Genomic DNA, 14,916 nt, shown 5'->3' on the forward strand with positions numbered 1-14,916 from the left:
AGACTTAATCTGTCAGGGTCTATGAAATTTTATATAGTAGCTGTAGTTACAATTAAGTTTAACATAAGAGGCCAGGCAAGCTCTGCAGAAGAGCAAGTGAAACTTTCATTGACTGTATTACAAACCTAACACTTGGACTGATTACAGACAAAATGATTGTATCATAAGGTATGAAAATGTAATAAGGCTATACCATCCTCACATTGCTAATAAAGTTCTAGGGAGACACATTAAAGGTGCAAAGATCTTGACTATCTCCTCTACTGGTTAAAAAAAGTAATGACTTTATTGAAAACAGTTGAGCACCTACCATAAGCCTGAAAATATTTGAAAGGTAAGAAGAAATCTATGTTAGGATTCCTCAGAAAGAAACAGTCTCCAATTACTTGTTGAGAATTAGTTCAATATCCTGCAATGCCAACAGCACATTTTTGGAACATGAACCAATGACAACTGTTTTTCCTACTTAATAATAAAGGAACAGAAAAATATTTGTAGCAATAGTTAGGAACACTATGCCCTTTGGTCCATGCATTTGGTCTCGCTTTCCAAAACAGAGCTTTCTTTATCCTGCTTGCTGTAATTACAAGACCAAAACTGTGATCACAGTCCCACAGGTATGTCTGTCATGAGCTCTTCTGAAATATGGTAATCTCACATGTATTTGAAGGTTTGGCTCTTTCTTTATCCAAAACTCTGTGTTCTCTGTTGCAGAAACACAAAGTACTGCAGATCTTTCCTGCACTCTGAAGTCTTTCTCTTCCTTCTAACATATGGACACCCTCTAGGTAGGTATGTATGGCCAGGCTTTGTGAATGAAGATTTGGGAAGGGCTCTCCCCACGTGGGTGTGTCCTTCAAGCCTGCACAGTGGATGTTTCAGGTGAGGCACAGTGTGCGCAGAACTGGCCCCACCCTTTAACTCCTCAGGTTCATCTGCCATGGCCAAGCAAGCTTGGACAGTGACAGTGACATCCTCAGGACTAGAACCTACAGCAGCCCTTCCCCTGGCTGTGAGTTGGCTCCGACACATATGAATATATGATTCAGTAAGATTCAAATCCAGTATCTCACAACATCCATAGGTGGTTATACACACAGACCAATGTTCAAATCTTTGGAAAAAGGTCTGTTAAAACAAAAAAGCATTACAAGTCTGAACTACTCCACATTGACAATCATAACTTTTTACAAGAAAAGATAACCCTAAAAGAAGATACATTCTGTATGTCTCTGCAATTTCTTTATACAACTTTGCTGGGATACTTTTTGTAGTTTATTAAAAAAAAAAAAAAAAACAAAATTAAAAAAATAGCACCACAAAATTCTGAGCCTGGAACTCATTTTCTAAACATTCAAAGGTGGTGACATTGAAGACTGTAAGTTTTTGTCCCTTCACTAATAGCAATCACAAAGCACTCCAGTGTTATAGGATGAGTCATTGTTATAACTTACATTTATGTATCTTAACTGAGTCCTACAAGACACAAAATTCTTCCCCATTGAATAATTCAGTTCATTGTCTGGACTGCCTATGAATTTCTCAAAAAGTCTATTTATGTGACATTAATATACTAGCTATCATGTAATGCATTTAAACTTGCCTTTTACTGTACAATGCAAATGTGTTTTCTCTGAGCCTTCTGAGTGCAACTTAACAGCCAGGAAGGAAGTGGGGTAATTGGTTAAAAAGATTCATGGTGCGTTATTAGTATTTTATTACTGTTGTAATTTTATTGTTAAGTCAAATACATTTATTGTAAGTCAAATACTTTTGACTTATGAGAGAGAAGAAAAATGAAAAGATATACTGCATCTTTCCAGTTGCAGTAAACTGCTTTGCAACCAGAAATTAAAGTCCTGACTAAGATGATACAATGAACCTCAGGAATAATCATGATTATTTTCCTGATTTTGCATTTGTATCAGTCGCAGCATCTCTATAGTCACTGTTACTGCAAATGAAAGCAGTCAGTAAACAACTGGAGAAATATTGCAGGAGTATGTTTTTATCATTACTTCTAGCCATACTAGGCATTGACACCCCTTATAAGTGTTGTCATTAAAGTCATATTTGGATAAAGAAAAAGAAACCTTATAGAATTTAAAAGAAATAGCTACTGAAGAAATTTACCTTTGAACATAGCAAGTTTCTATGGCAAATCACTTTACTGAAACTGCAAGTTTACATTCTCCTTCACTACTATTATAGCATCTTTCCACCGTCTCTCCTATAGTGGTGCTCTGTGTGGCATATTGTATGTTTTAAGAGATAACTGTTAGTCAGATCTAAGTTTTTTACCCAGACATAATGCCTACACAATGGGATCTTCCCCAGCAAATGTAAAATGGAGAATCAGGCATGCTGAGAGAAAGATCAGAGTAGTGCAAGCAGTGATGAAGAATTGAACATTAAGAAGATGCAAATTATTCGTTTATTTTCCTCCTACTTGTTTGTATTATGTTTTCTTCTGATTATTTTCAACTGCTTTAGGAACAATCACAGTTTTAGAATGTCTATACAACACATCCTAGCCCTTTGACAGAGTTAACAGACTACATTTTCATGGCAATCTAAATAGAGGAAAATGGAAATTAAGTATGTGTCCTAGTTAGAGCAGAAGAGGTCAGTTTATCACTGTGTGGGTCTAGCAAAAGCTGTTTGTTCCACACCATTTATGTAATTTCCAATGACCTGTCAACAACAGATCATTTGCAGCAGCTGCCAAGGGCACGCCTGACCCCTCAGGCTACAAGCTGGGTGTTAGAAAACCCTGGGAGACAGAGTATTCACACCAATGACTCAGCTGTGATAACTCCCCTCTGGGGAGGCATTAGCACCTCCACATCCAGCCTGAGGGGTCATGTCTGCTAATGGACCATCAAACATTCCAAGAATATCCAATGAGTCAGAGAGTTAAATCACCCATTGTGGAACTCCCTGCCCTGGGGTAAGTACTGGGTATTCCCACCTGAATCTGAGCATATATAATCTTGGGGTTTGAGGACTTCTGGTACCACTGGTTGGATCCAGAGAAGGGCCAGAACCTCAATAGGACTGCAACCAACACTCCTGACCAGACTGCAACCATCATCCTCACATACAGGTTTTCCTTTCCTTTTACTTTGGACTCAGAGGGAATCACATGATGCTCAGCACAGGGTCTAATGAACACTATTCTGTTTGTGCCCCAGGGTGCTGGGTTATACTTCTAGGTCTTGTGGGTTAAAACCATTTTTTTCTTTATCATTGTATTTATTGAAATCTTTTTATTAAATTGTAACTCTGACTTATAATCTTTTTTTGAGCTGGCTTCATTTCTCCTGCTGGTTTACCTTTAAACCAACACAGCATGATGTTGAAACTCACTAATCATATGGCAAGATAGACATAAGCATTCTAATGTCACTGGAAAACTATTAAAATTGGTTGTTAGGTGAGTGAAAATTTTTTAGGAGTCTGAATTGCTCTGTGAAAGGCAACATTGTTGCAGGACTTTTAGTCAGATCCAGACTGGACCAATATAATCTAATAAATCTCAGGGGGGTGACTGGAATTCAAAATGCACTCTTGGTGGCAGGAAGAAAGATAAAAAATGGCCATGATCAAATGCCCAGCTTGTGATAGCAGACTGCAAGCCACATATGATGTTTGAGGGCTCAGAAGAACAAGTCAATACTGCTGCTTTCCAGATCCTAAAAGTGATTCAATGGAGGACTGGAAGAACTTTTAGAGCTAGTAAAAATCCCACAAGTGATTTCTATTGATATTTCATTTTTGTTGCCCTTTTAAATAAATGGAAAAAAAAATGTTTTCAGAGTTGTACATTTGGACAATGTTGATCTCTCTCAGTCTTATTTCTAAGACTCTGGAAGGAAGGCAGTTAAATTATTATTCTCATCCTGGGAATAACTTGCTGGAAAATCACTATCAGAAATGATCAGGGAAGTGGAAATTTAAGTCTCTGCCCCTGTTATTTACTGCTGTGACATATCTCTCTTCCAAACAGAAGCCACAGATCAAGCACAAGTCTATTTTACACCAAGAAATAGCTTTCTCTTTCTTTTCCTTAATGTGTTCAGCAAAGCTAATGGCTAACTGTGAAGTAATTTTCAAGTTCTAGTTTACTAATGCCAATCTGCCTACCTAAAATACCTTATACAGTGTTAATTGGATATAATTTTGTTCTTTTCTTCCTGCCAAAAACTTTTACACAGTCTTGCTTTGTGTTTTTGGCAATAATTAGATTTCAGATGACTACTAGTGCAAAATCTAGTGAACTAGCTCATGTGTTATGTCTGTAAAGTACTTGATAACAAAAGGACTCAGTAAGGACTGTTCTCAGTAAGGACTGCCTAGCATGTTTAGAGCTGAATTATTGGTGCCTTCATAGTTTCAGTATTTACTTCTCTTGTCTATAAAAACCTTTCTAAAAGGCTACCTACTGTTGATAATTATTTTCTATTTCATATCAAAATGCTTTCACTTAATCATGTTGTATTAAATATTTTTCCTAAAGTGCAGGGGATGAGGATTCTGACATGGACATCTCTGTCAATCACCATCTGTGGTTTTCATTGCAAGTCTATATCACCTTCCCAGCTAAACTTATTTAAAAACAGAACTTGCCTGTAAAACATCATGATTTAGAGCTGATCATATAAATATCCAACCTTCTGTTGTGTGCCTTCTTGAAGAGTACTGTTTGTACGTTCCCATTTTCAAGCTATGATGAAATGTGCCCCTTTCCCTTGCTACATTTTCAGGCATCTGCAAAGCCCATATTTAAATGGCTGAGTGAAAAGATTGTAAAACATATTTTGAAATGTAAAAGTTTCCAATAAAGTACACTTGCCTGCCTTGTGAACTTTAAAATGAAGGCTATCTCTCAGTATATTACATTTGCTGCTTTCTTTTATTATCCCAAACCTGTAGTGACTATTGCTTTCCTTTTTGCTCTGTTTGCTCTTACTTGTTTTTGTCATTCCTCTCAAGGGTATCATGCCCTGGGTAATAATAAAATAAAAGGTTCATTCCTCTTGCAGCATTCTGTGCACTGACTGAATTGCTCTAAACTCCAGAGGCTGAGAAAGGCAAACCAATGTGAATGATGATAGGTGAAAAGGTCATTGTTTCACTCTTGTATAAAATAATTTTTGGTGCCCATTTCACTTTTCCACTTTTTTTCTTTCCTTTCCTGAAGGCTTTTGTTTTAAGTCTCTTTTTAACTCTCTTTAAATGATTTATGATCTGTTTCACACTTTGTTACCTTTCTCTGCATTGTAAATGCCAGTGTGCCACATCTGAGAGATGGGAAGTTAACATGCCGTGGGGTTTTATTGACGAGTCCATGTCAGTGCAAAAAGAAAATGTTTGTAGCTGGTAAAGCACTACATTTGTTATCCAAAATCTCCTGACAGTAGTAATGATAACACATGAATGAGATGAAATACTGTCAAGACCTTTTCAGTGTGCTGGATCAGAGGATGAGTGAGACTGAGAGAAAATTCCAAAATTTCAGAAAGTTGTCTCTTTAAGAAATGAATTACACATCAAATCCTCAGAATATGTGAGTACATGTGTGTACTTGGCATTCATGCACAATCATGTTTGCATACAGATGTATATCAGAAGATAGCATTCTTTTATTCTCCCAGTTGAAAAACAGCATTCCCAGATGCCTGTTAAAACCAATTGGGATGTCAGACCTTCACTCTCCCTATCAGCTACTAGCCTCCAGCTGACCTTGAAAAATTCACTTCAGCTCTCATCTCCCATTCTCTTGATATGTAAAATGGAATTATTGATCTACCTCTCTTTGGTAAAATGCATTTGAGAAGCACTAATAAGGCATGAAATAGGTAAAAAAGCTGTGAAACATCATGCACCCATATTTATAACCCCAAAAGATGCATAATGGAAATGAGAGCTGGCAAAAATTTCTAGATCATCTTTCATGGGTACATTTCCTGAGCAAGGAAGCTTAATAATTCTGTGTATTTGAAAATCAATAAAAGGGCTTCACCCAAGTTCACAAAATTCGCCTAAAATATTCTTCATAAAATCTTCATATCAGAGTGACAGAAAAGAGTTATAAATGGAGAAATTAACCATGGGTTACCAGGAAAAAGTTTCAATCCCTTATTCAAATTAGGCACCCATGGACTGTACACAAAGTCTTAGGAGAGATGTGGAATACAGTCATCACTTCATTTCCCTGTGATGGCTACACAGTTAGCAGGGTGCACAGTCTTCTTTGTATAGACCCTGGAGTTTCTCTAAACAGAAAGAAGTACTAAGTACATCCTTTGAGTTTTTATTTCCATACAGTTAATACATCCCATTTTCACTGCTTTACTGGCTGCCAGGTTCAGCAGAACTTAGGTTTTCTCTCCTAGAATATGTAATTTCTTTTAGTTCCTTTATGGCACTTCAGTTAATCTAATTTCTATTGTAACTCATGAACTTCCATGGTAGTAAAAATTAATATCTATTTTGAATAATACAGCTGATTATTCTAAACCCTCAACTGTTAGAACAATTCTTCAATTATAACACTACATGTTTAGTTCCTGCACACATGCCCTCACCTTTACATTCCTTTTTTATGTCTAGGGAAAATGTTACTGACAGGGTGGGTAAAAAAAGCCTTCCAATTATTTTGCAATACAAAAGTGGAAATTTAGGCAAACTTTCCTCTAGAAAGGAACTTAGCCCTTGTTTAGGTCAGTTAACCTGTGTTATGGGTGAGAAAATTAATTACAAATTGACCACATCCTGTTGTAAAAGTTCAGAAATATGCCTAGAGACTTAGTATTAATTAAGAACATAAAGGAAAACAAAATTGGGTCCAGCGTAGTCTGCAAGATTGATTGGAGTCCATGGCTGCAGCCAGAAGCAGTTCTAGTAGTCTGTAAGATAGATGCGAATATATTCTTTGGTCTGAAAACAAGTTCATTCAAGATTAAATTTGCTAATAGGTCAAAGCAGTGATAAAATATTTATGAGAGTCCCAGAATGCAAAGTATAATAAAATATAAGTATCTAGAGAAAAACACTCTTCATTGCAATTTTTGAGACGTCTCTAGCTTTTTTATTTATGCCTTCTGCATTTCATTATAAAAAAAAACAACAGAAACACCCCCCAAAACCAAACAAACAAGCAACAACAACGACAAAAAAAAAAAAAAAAACAAAACAAAAAAAACAAAACCAGCCCACACCCAAACAATGTAACATATTAAAAAGAAAGCCAAATATCTTTTCTATGGCTAGATAGTCATCAACATTTGACTTAATCTGAGCATCTTTTTAGAAGACTGAAAAGCCACCAACTCTCAGTGGAATTGCAGTAGATTTTACAAGTAGATGAACAAGAAACAAGGCGAAGTGTAAAATAGACCTTGGACACTGAGACATCTTTTGGGCTCCTGTATCCTGGCATGGAGCTCTGTGTTTGCTCTCAGCTTGGCTCTCAGGCTCCTTGTATTGTGCATAGAGACTTATAGGTTCCTGGAGGGGAGCCCAAATGCTCAGCAAGGCATTCTCTACAACTGTTATTTTAAGTGTTCACATTCCAGATGTAGGCAACCTCCTACTGCTGGGCACTGAAGTAACTCTTAAATATCTAGTGAGAGCAAATGGCTGTGCATATTCAAGAATTTTACACTACAGAGTCATCTGGTTAGAAAAGAAGGAAGGCAGAGGTGAGTGGATAATCAAAGAGTGGAAAAGTTCATAGGAATTCTCAAAGAAAATAAGACCTCAAGTCAGTATCACATGATCAGAGAAATAACTTAGATATTTGTGCAAAGAAATGCACACCAACAGTGATAAAGGATATCTGAAGAAACATAAGAGACAGGGAAATATCTTGAAGTGTGTAAAAGGCACAGAATACCCTTTTGCACATCAGGAGACATACAAAGCCTCTCAGAGCAACCAAGGAAGAACAGATGCCAGATTTCTTAGGAGAAGTAAAGGTGTTCTAGCAGAAAATTTGACAGGCAAAGAGATCCTGAGAAGTTATGCACCTTCAGCAACTCAATAGCTCTCCAAAAATTTTAAAACAATATCAAAGACTGAGATTAGCATGAACGAAGAAGCTACAGAAAAGTTAGCTTATTAAATGTGAGAGGTAGAATATTTGCTATGATATTTGAAGAATAAATTAAGATATCCATGGAAGCAAGGCCAGCGAAGGATCAGATCAGGTTTAGATCAACATAACTGCTCAGCTGTTTGTGATAAACAGACCCTGAGGCATTTTGCAGAACAGAAATTAGTATGTTGATAAAATTTGATAGACTTTTAATAGGCTTTTGACAGTATATGAAAAAAGGTAAGTTTGCAAAATGTATATTATACTTTAGAAATAAATTGGGCCGGTAGATTATCTGTTCAATTAGCTGAGGTTTTCAATGAGAATAGACAACAGATTGGCTGTCATGAGCTATGTTCATTTTACTGTTAGAACAAATCATATTTTTAGCTTTCAGATGTGAAATGGAAATTATGCTATATAGCATGGGAGTAGCAAGAAACTGTAGATATGCTGATGATGATGAATTCAAAGTCCTAAGGAGATTGAGTTATCAAGATTAATGTATGATGGACACTAAAAAAACAGAAAAAATAGAAGTGAAGATTACCAGGAAAAATTAAAAAATACAGGCAGTTAGCAGATAAGAGCAGAAACACCACATAAAACAATATAAAAAATAAAATACCACGGACTAAAACAAATAGGAAAACACCCACACTTTTTTTAGGGAGTGTGCATATTACTGAAGGTGTATGAGAAGTAGTGTAGGTGCTGCAGAATTTGCAACAATTGACAAGATTTAAAAGAAAAAAATGTGTGGGGTTTTTGTTGTTTTTTGTTTGGTTGGGTTTTTTTGTGGTTTTTTTGTTTGTTTTGTTTTGGGTTTTTTAAGGAAAAATAACTGATTAAAAGTCAGGATTGTGTCATGTAGAGATACCTTTTTTACAGACTGGGTTCCACAAAGCAAGATAACAAACAAAAGATGCTGACTCTACCAATGAGTTCCCTGAGCAGAATACTACAAAACTACGGAAAACAAAAGCGAACTGATTAAGGAAATGGTTAGAACAAGAAATAACTTTACAGATGATCTAATGCAGTTGACTGTGGTTAGGTTAGTGTCAATTGTAAAACCCTAACAAAATGTTGGACTTGATGAAACAAAGTTTAAGCAATGAAACAGAGTTGATCAATGGCAAGTGGGGTAGATAAAGGAGAAAACAATATAAAAGTGAAAGAGTTTTAAAACTATCAGTAAAGGATCATAGGAATAGCCTGGTATAAATATTCAATTTAAAGAGATAAATAATATACATAAATATATAAGTAATGAGAAAATACATAGCAACAAACATGGGGGGAAAACCTCATTCCACTGCTGCACTAGCACAAATCAACTTCTTTTGTGATTTCTGTTTTAATGCAAAGACTTAAAAACACTTTTCTAAGTAGAAACACCATTTTGTTAGAAGGTTGTCACCACTCCTTACATTTTAACATGACCGTTATAAATGTGCTTGAACTTATTTGTTGCTGAGAATGACTGTACACAAGGGTGAGAACCCTCTCTCACCTGAGTTTAAGTTGGTTTTTGGCATAAACCAATGGAGATCTAGCTGATACATAGGTCTAGACGGCTGTTTAGAACATCAAGTGTTTACTTTGTAGTAAACTGGAGAGATCTTGAAAGTTTCTGTGATTTGCATTCACTAGATGTCTACACTAGATTTCCAGCTTATATTTGGAGGCTTGTGTTTGAGTTCATTCCTATGAGCTAAACAAAACCTCTAAGATCAGGGCAGTCACAACCTACTTTGATTGCTCACAGGTTTATGCTTAATGAAGTACCTAATAGTATCTGAGATATCCTATTGTGATGGTGCTTAGGACCTGTGGAAGATCTGTGCCATTTAGATCGTTGATAGAGCATCTGAAATGTCACTAGTCACCTACAGGTGGGCAATTGAATCAAGACTTCAAGATATATTACATTTATGATATGCAGTATAAATGAATAATAGACTGGATAGCAATTTGAGCAACATTCAGGTGGGTTTGAAAACAGTGAAGAAAAAAATTCAAAATAGGCTTATAGTTCAAAGAATTTCATGTAATACTAAATAATATATATATTATTGCTTTTTATTTTTCTTAAAAACTAAAGAAGTAAAATGTCCTTCATTGAGCATGTGCCCTTAAGTTCAAAGTGCTTCTTACACTTTAGTGAAAACATTGCATTTTTTGACATTTGTGAAAAATGGCAATTACCTGTAGTCAAATAAAAAAATCAACAAATAGAAAGTCATGACATATTTTAAATATGTTCAAAACATGGTCAAAATTGTTTCAGCAAATACAGTTAGTGAAGTGAATATCTGCTAAAGAAATAGACCTAGTCAAAATATCCATCACCTGTGAATTGAACCGAAGCCTAAACCCTGTGCTAGACCTGAACAAGTGCAGCAGTTATTAACTCCTTTTCACCAACTTCAGCTTCACTTGTCTTTTTTTGGTCTCCAATCATTTCTTTGCCTACTGAAGTCAAAAGCAAATTTTATAGCAAGCAAGTAAACTCAACTATTGTGTAAATTAAAAAACAAACAACAACAAAACAAAAGCAGAAACACAAACCCCAACAAAAAAAACAACTGAAATATGGCCCTGAGTAAATGAGTGGTTTTTTTTTTCCCCTGACAGTTTCTTTCAGGAGTTTTTAGGGGATATAAATGGATGATAAAGAGACTTTTAAAATCTGTTATAGTCTTGCATAATAATAAAGTAACTAAAATACTGAGGAGAAATCAGAGGTCAGAATGGGAATACATGTTTAAAATTTTTGCAGGCATTCAACACTGTATAATGTTTAACTATGAGAAATCACTTCTGCTACTCATCATTTACAAGTTCAGTAAGTACGATGAGCTCCCTAAGCTTAAACTATTTCTTTATATTATGATTGTAAATGTTAATTGATCTAATCAATGGTATTAGAATAATAAGCATTGGAATAGTTACAAACAGAAACAAATCAAAAGGTGAAGTAACTTCATAAATACACATAAAGACATGTTTTCCATCAACATTTGAACATTTAGATGGTTCCAATGGCAAAAAAGATGAAAATCAGATAAAAAATATTCAAGAACATTTTGTGGGGTTTTTTTGCATATTTTCCATCTTGCATTATTCAAATAAATTTTATATTTATGTCACTGCATAGCAGGGATGCTACACTAGTTTTGGGAATAATCCAAAAAGCTGTTACTGGTTTTGTATTCCCTGTTAATTAAAGTAAAAATAAACTTTTAAATTGAAGGCTGCAATGTTAATAGGCAATGTTAAGATCCAGTCATGTTCCCAGTGAAGAAATAGGAAATAAAACGTCACTCTCCACCGTTTCATAATTCTTCATGTTCATTTGCCTGTTGTTGTTGTTGTTGTTAGTGTTTCTTTTGAATTTTGTGTTCACTGAAGGCAATCACAGTGATCTCAGCCTACCTTTGACTTGTGAACCAGTGCTGTTTTACATGTAACAGTTTGCCCGTTCAAAAGTGCAGTCACTAAAGAATGTTGTCACTCAGAGAAAGGGTATAAGCATATGTACTAGTAAATGCAATTAATGTACTCATAACTGTGCTACACTGTCCTACATCTATATGTTACTTCTCAAGCCCTTTGCCAGTGGAGTTTCTGGAGAAAATGCACACCTGATAAGGTGTTGGTCTCTGTTGTGGTTTAACCCCAGCTGACAACTCATTACCATGCAGCCAGTCACACTGTACCAACACAAGGAAGAAAATTAACTTTACCCCATTCAAAACCAAGACAGTCTCATAAAAAAATTTAAAATTTTAAAATACTCTAATCTTTGTCTCTTTGTTTTTTCCCAGTGATTTAGTCCCTCTAATGCAGAGAGAGAGCTGAGTAAAACATGCCAGTGGTATCTGGTCTTCAGCTTCCCCTCAGATCAGCTTGTAGCTCTCTTTTTTGTTAACTGGGAATCCCAGATTTCCATGTCTTTTCAGGACATATTATGGATGTTCTTTTTAGCATCCTTATGTAGTTTGGCAGTCTTCATCCAGATGTGATTTTGTGTGTCTAACCTGCCTCTGAGATCTGCATTGCTTATGTGGGACAGCTACTACAGCATTCAAGTGATTTAGAGCCATCAATGAAATCCACCCTCGCTTTTCCCCCAAGAGAAGGCAAGGGAAGTACAGGGAGTTACCTCAGCCTGCCATGCCCACATTGGATTTCAGAGAGCATGAGAAACCACACTATGCTCCGCATAACAGGGCAACAGCCTTAGGAAGACTATAATTAGTCCCACCACATCACAGCAAAATGTGGCAGATACCTGAACAGTGAATAGATTTATTGCACTTTTCATTACTGTTTTGAAAGATGAGAGGAAAAAAGGTCCCCTTCCATTAATAAATAAATTCTAGATATCTATTTTAATTGTTACCTCCTTGGTTTTTACTGGGTACTGTCAGTTTTGTTATTACTTGATTTTACTAGGAACGCATAGGAAATGAGAAAGGATGCTTAGGATGTAAGCATCAGGACAAGAAGTTGTTGAATTCTGCTATACTCATATATGCAGCTGCTACTGGGAAGTGTGAGACTCATTTGCTCACTTACAACAGTTTATTCTTATCTAATGCTTTATCTTTAGAGTCCATTTCTACTTCCAGAGAACTTCTGGAAATCTTACTTCTTGTATTTCAGTGTGTTTGCTGTGAATTCACTAGGAAGCAATGATAAGAGACATGACAGGAAATTCATTTCAGTACAAGAAGTAAAACAGAATAAAATGATTTCTTTATATAATGTACGTACAAGGGTGTCTTGTTCGGGTATATACTCAAAAATGCTGGCTCTACACTTAAACACTTGTGTGTGGATACAAATATGTATGTGCATACATGTGTATATGTTGCTAGTAATAGCATGAACATGAATTTTGAAGGTGGCAGAGGAGGAAGGTGCCAGAATGTGGCACAGATAAATTATAGGTGCATGTCACATCATTTCCAGGAGAATATGTCATAATCATAGAATCATAGAATCGATTGGGTTGGAAAAGACCTCCAAGATCAACTATCAAACAAGAGAATAGCAAATGAAAGTGGAAGAGGGACATGAGAAACTCAGCCAGTATCTCACTGTCTGCTCTGCGAAATGGATTAGGCCAAGGAATCATCTTTTTATCTAATGTCTTCATAGATAATAGTGCAACTATTTCAAGGGTGCTCTGGGGACTGAATTTTTAAGACTGGGGACACACACCTTCTGGGTATAGGTCTGTCTCATCCTCCTTGGAACTGCTGCTGCGATGTCTCCTCTAACCCTTTTCAGTGAGAATAAATTAGGTGATCACGAACAGTTTAAATAATAGGCAAAACCCCCTTAATGTAAAGAACTTTTATTAGAGGCCTTTTGTCAGAGACCTTTTGTTCCTATGCAAAACTGCAATAGCACCCCTCCTGCACCCCACCAGCATGGAGAATGAAGCTGCCCGTTTCTTTCACTGCCTGTCCAGTAAGCTGGTTTGCCCCTAAAGTGAGACATAAAGGCACTCCCTCTTGTACAAGGCTTGTGACAAAACCAGGGAGTGACCTTGAACCGAATGATCTTACATCTTCAGTAACTCTTTTATTAGAGTTTCTTTACCTATTGTGAGCTCCTCAGACAGTTTTTCTCAGTGCCTAAGGTAGAAGACAGCTCCAAGTGTTTTCATGTAAATTAATATTCCCTGAACTGTTCTATGAGGTCTTCCTAGTTACACTAGAAGAAAAGAATCTTAGAAATCAGGCCTTTGAATTATCTTTTATTCTGAATGTTTGAATTCAACTCAATCGCACCACATTAACTTTCAAGATATTATTGAAAAAGAGACTTTTCCTACCTTAGCTGCGTGCTCCATATCAACAGTTGGTGGCTGAGCAGAATGCCATTCCATCTGCAATTAAACAAAAATTCTGAAAATATTAAGCCTCTTACTTTACTAAATGTCCATTAAATTGGAATGTTTGATGTATAATTGTTGAAAAAGAGTAATGACTAAGATACACTGCATAATTATTTTATTTTTGGGGTGTAGGCAGTCAAAACAAAGCAAAACAAACCAACAAACAAAAACAAAGGAAAAAATAAAGGTCTACAAAACCCTAAAATGCAAGCAGATTCTGAACAAAGGGTTTCATGGATTATTTTGTTCAGGCATTTTTAAAACTATGTGCTATGTTTTGTGATTTCTGTAAAATGACTTTAAGGGGAGTAATTGTCCCATATGAGACAGAAGGCTTCCTTGAGGCACAAATATCTGTCTTTCGTTTCATAATAAAAATCAGGATTCTGCAGAAAAAGGTTCATTTTCTTATTTTGAAATGTCTGATGCTTTGCCTTCACAATTGTTGTCATATGAAATTCAGTATAATATGTAGAAAAGATCGCTTTTTAATTATTACTCTCACAGAAATGGGAAAGTTCATTGGTCTGATCACTGAGACAAATTTGTCTCTCCTCACATTTTTCATAATGAAGAGACATTAGATTAATGTTCCCTTAAATAACGTGATTAATGGTATGATCAGAAGTAGCTCATGTTGGAACAGAATGAGTGCAAACCCTCTAATCAAACAAAATGATTGGGGATTTAATTGTTTATAGCAGTGTAAGGTCATATGAAGTCCCTTCTAGTAACTCATCTTTCTCTTCTTGTATTTTAGTTCTCCTTTTTTGTCCCTAAGAATGTTCATTAGTTATAATTAAAGGAAAGCAAAGCAGTTAGCTTGACAAGCTCAGGATTTGGAAATTATTATAGTCATTAAAGGGCCTTCTGATAACCATATTAATTTTCATCATTC

The sequence above is a fragment of the Pithys albifrons genome, chromosome 7, assembly GCF_047495875.1.
Source record: "Pithys albifrons albifrons isolate INPA30051 chromosome 7, PitAlb_v1, whole genome shotgun sequence".
NCBI lineage: Eukaryota > Metazoa > Chordata > Aves > Passeriformes > Thamnophilidae > Pithys > Pithys albifrons.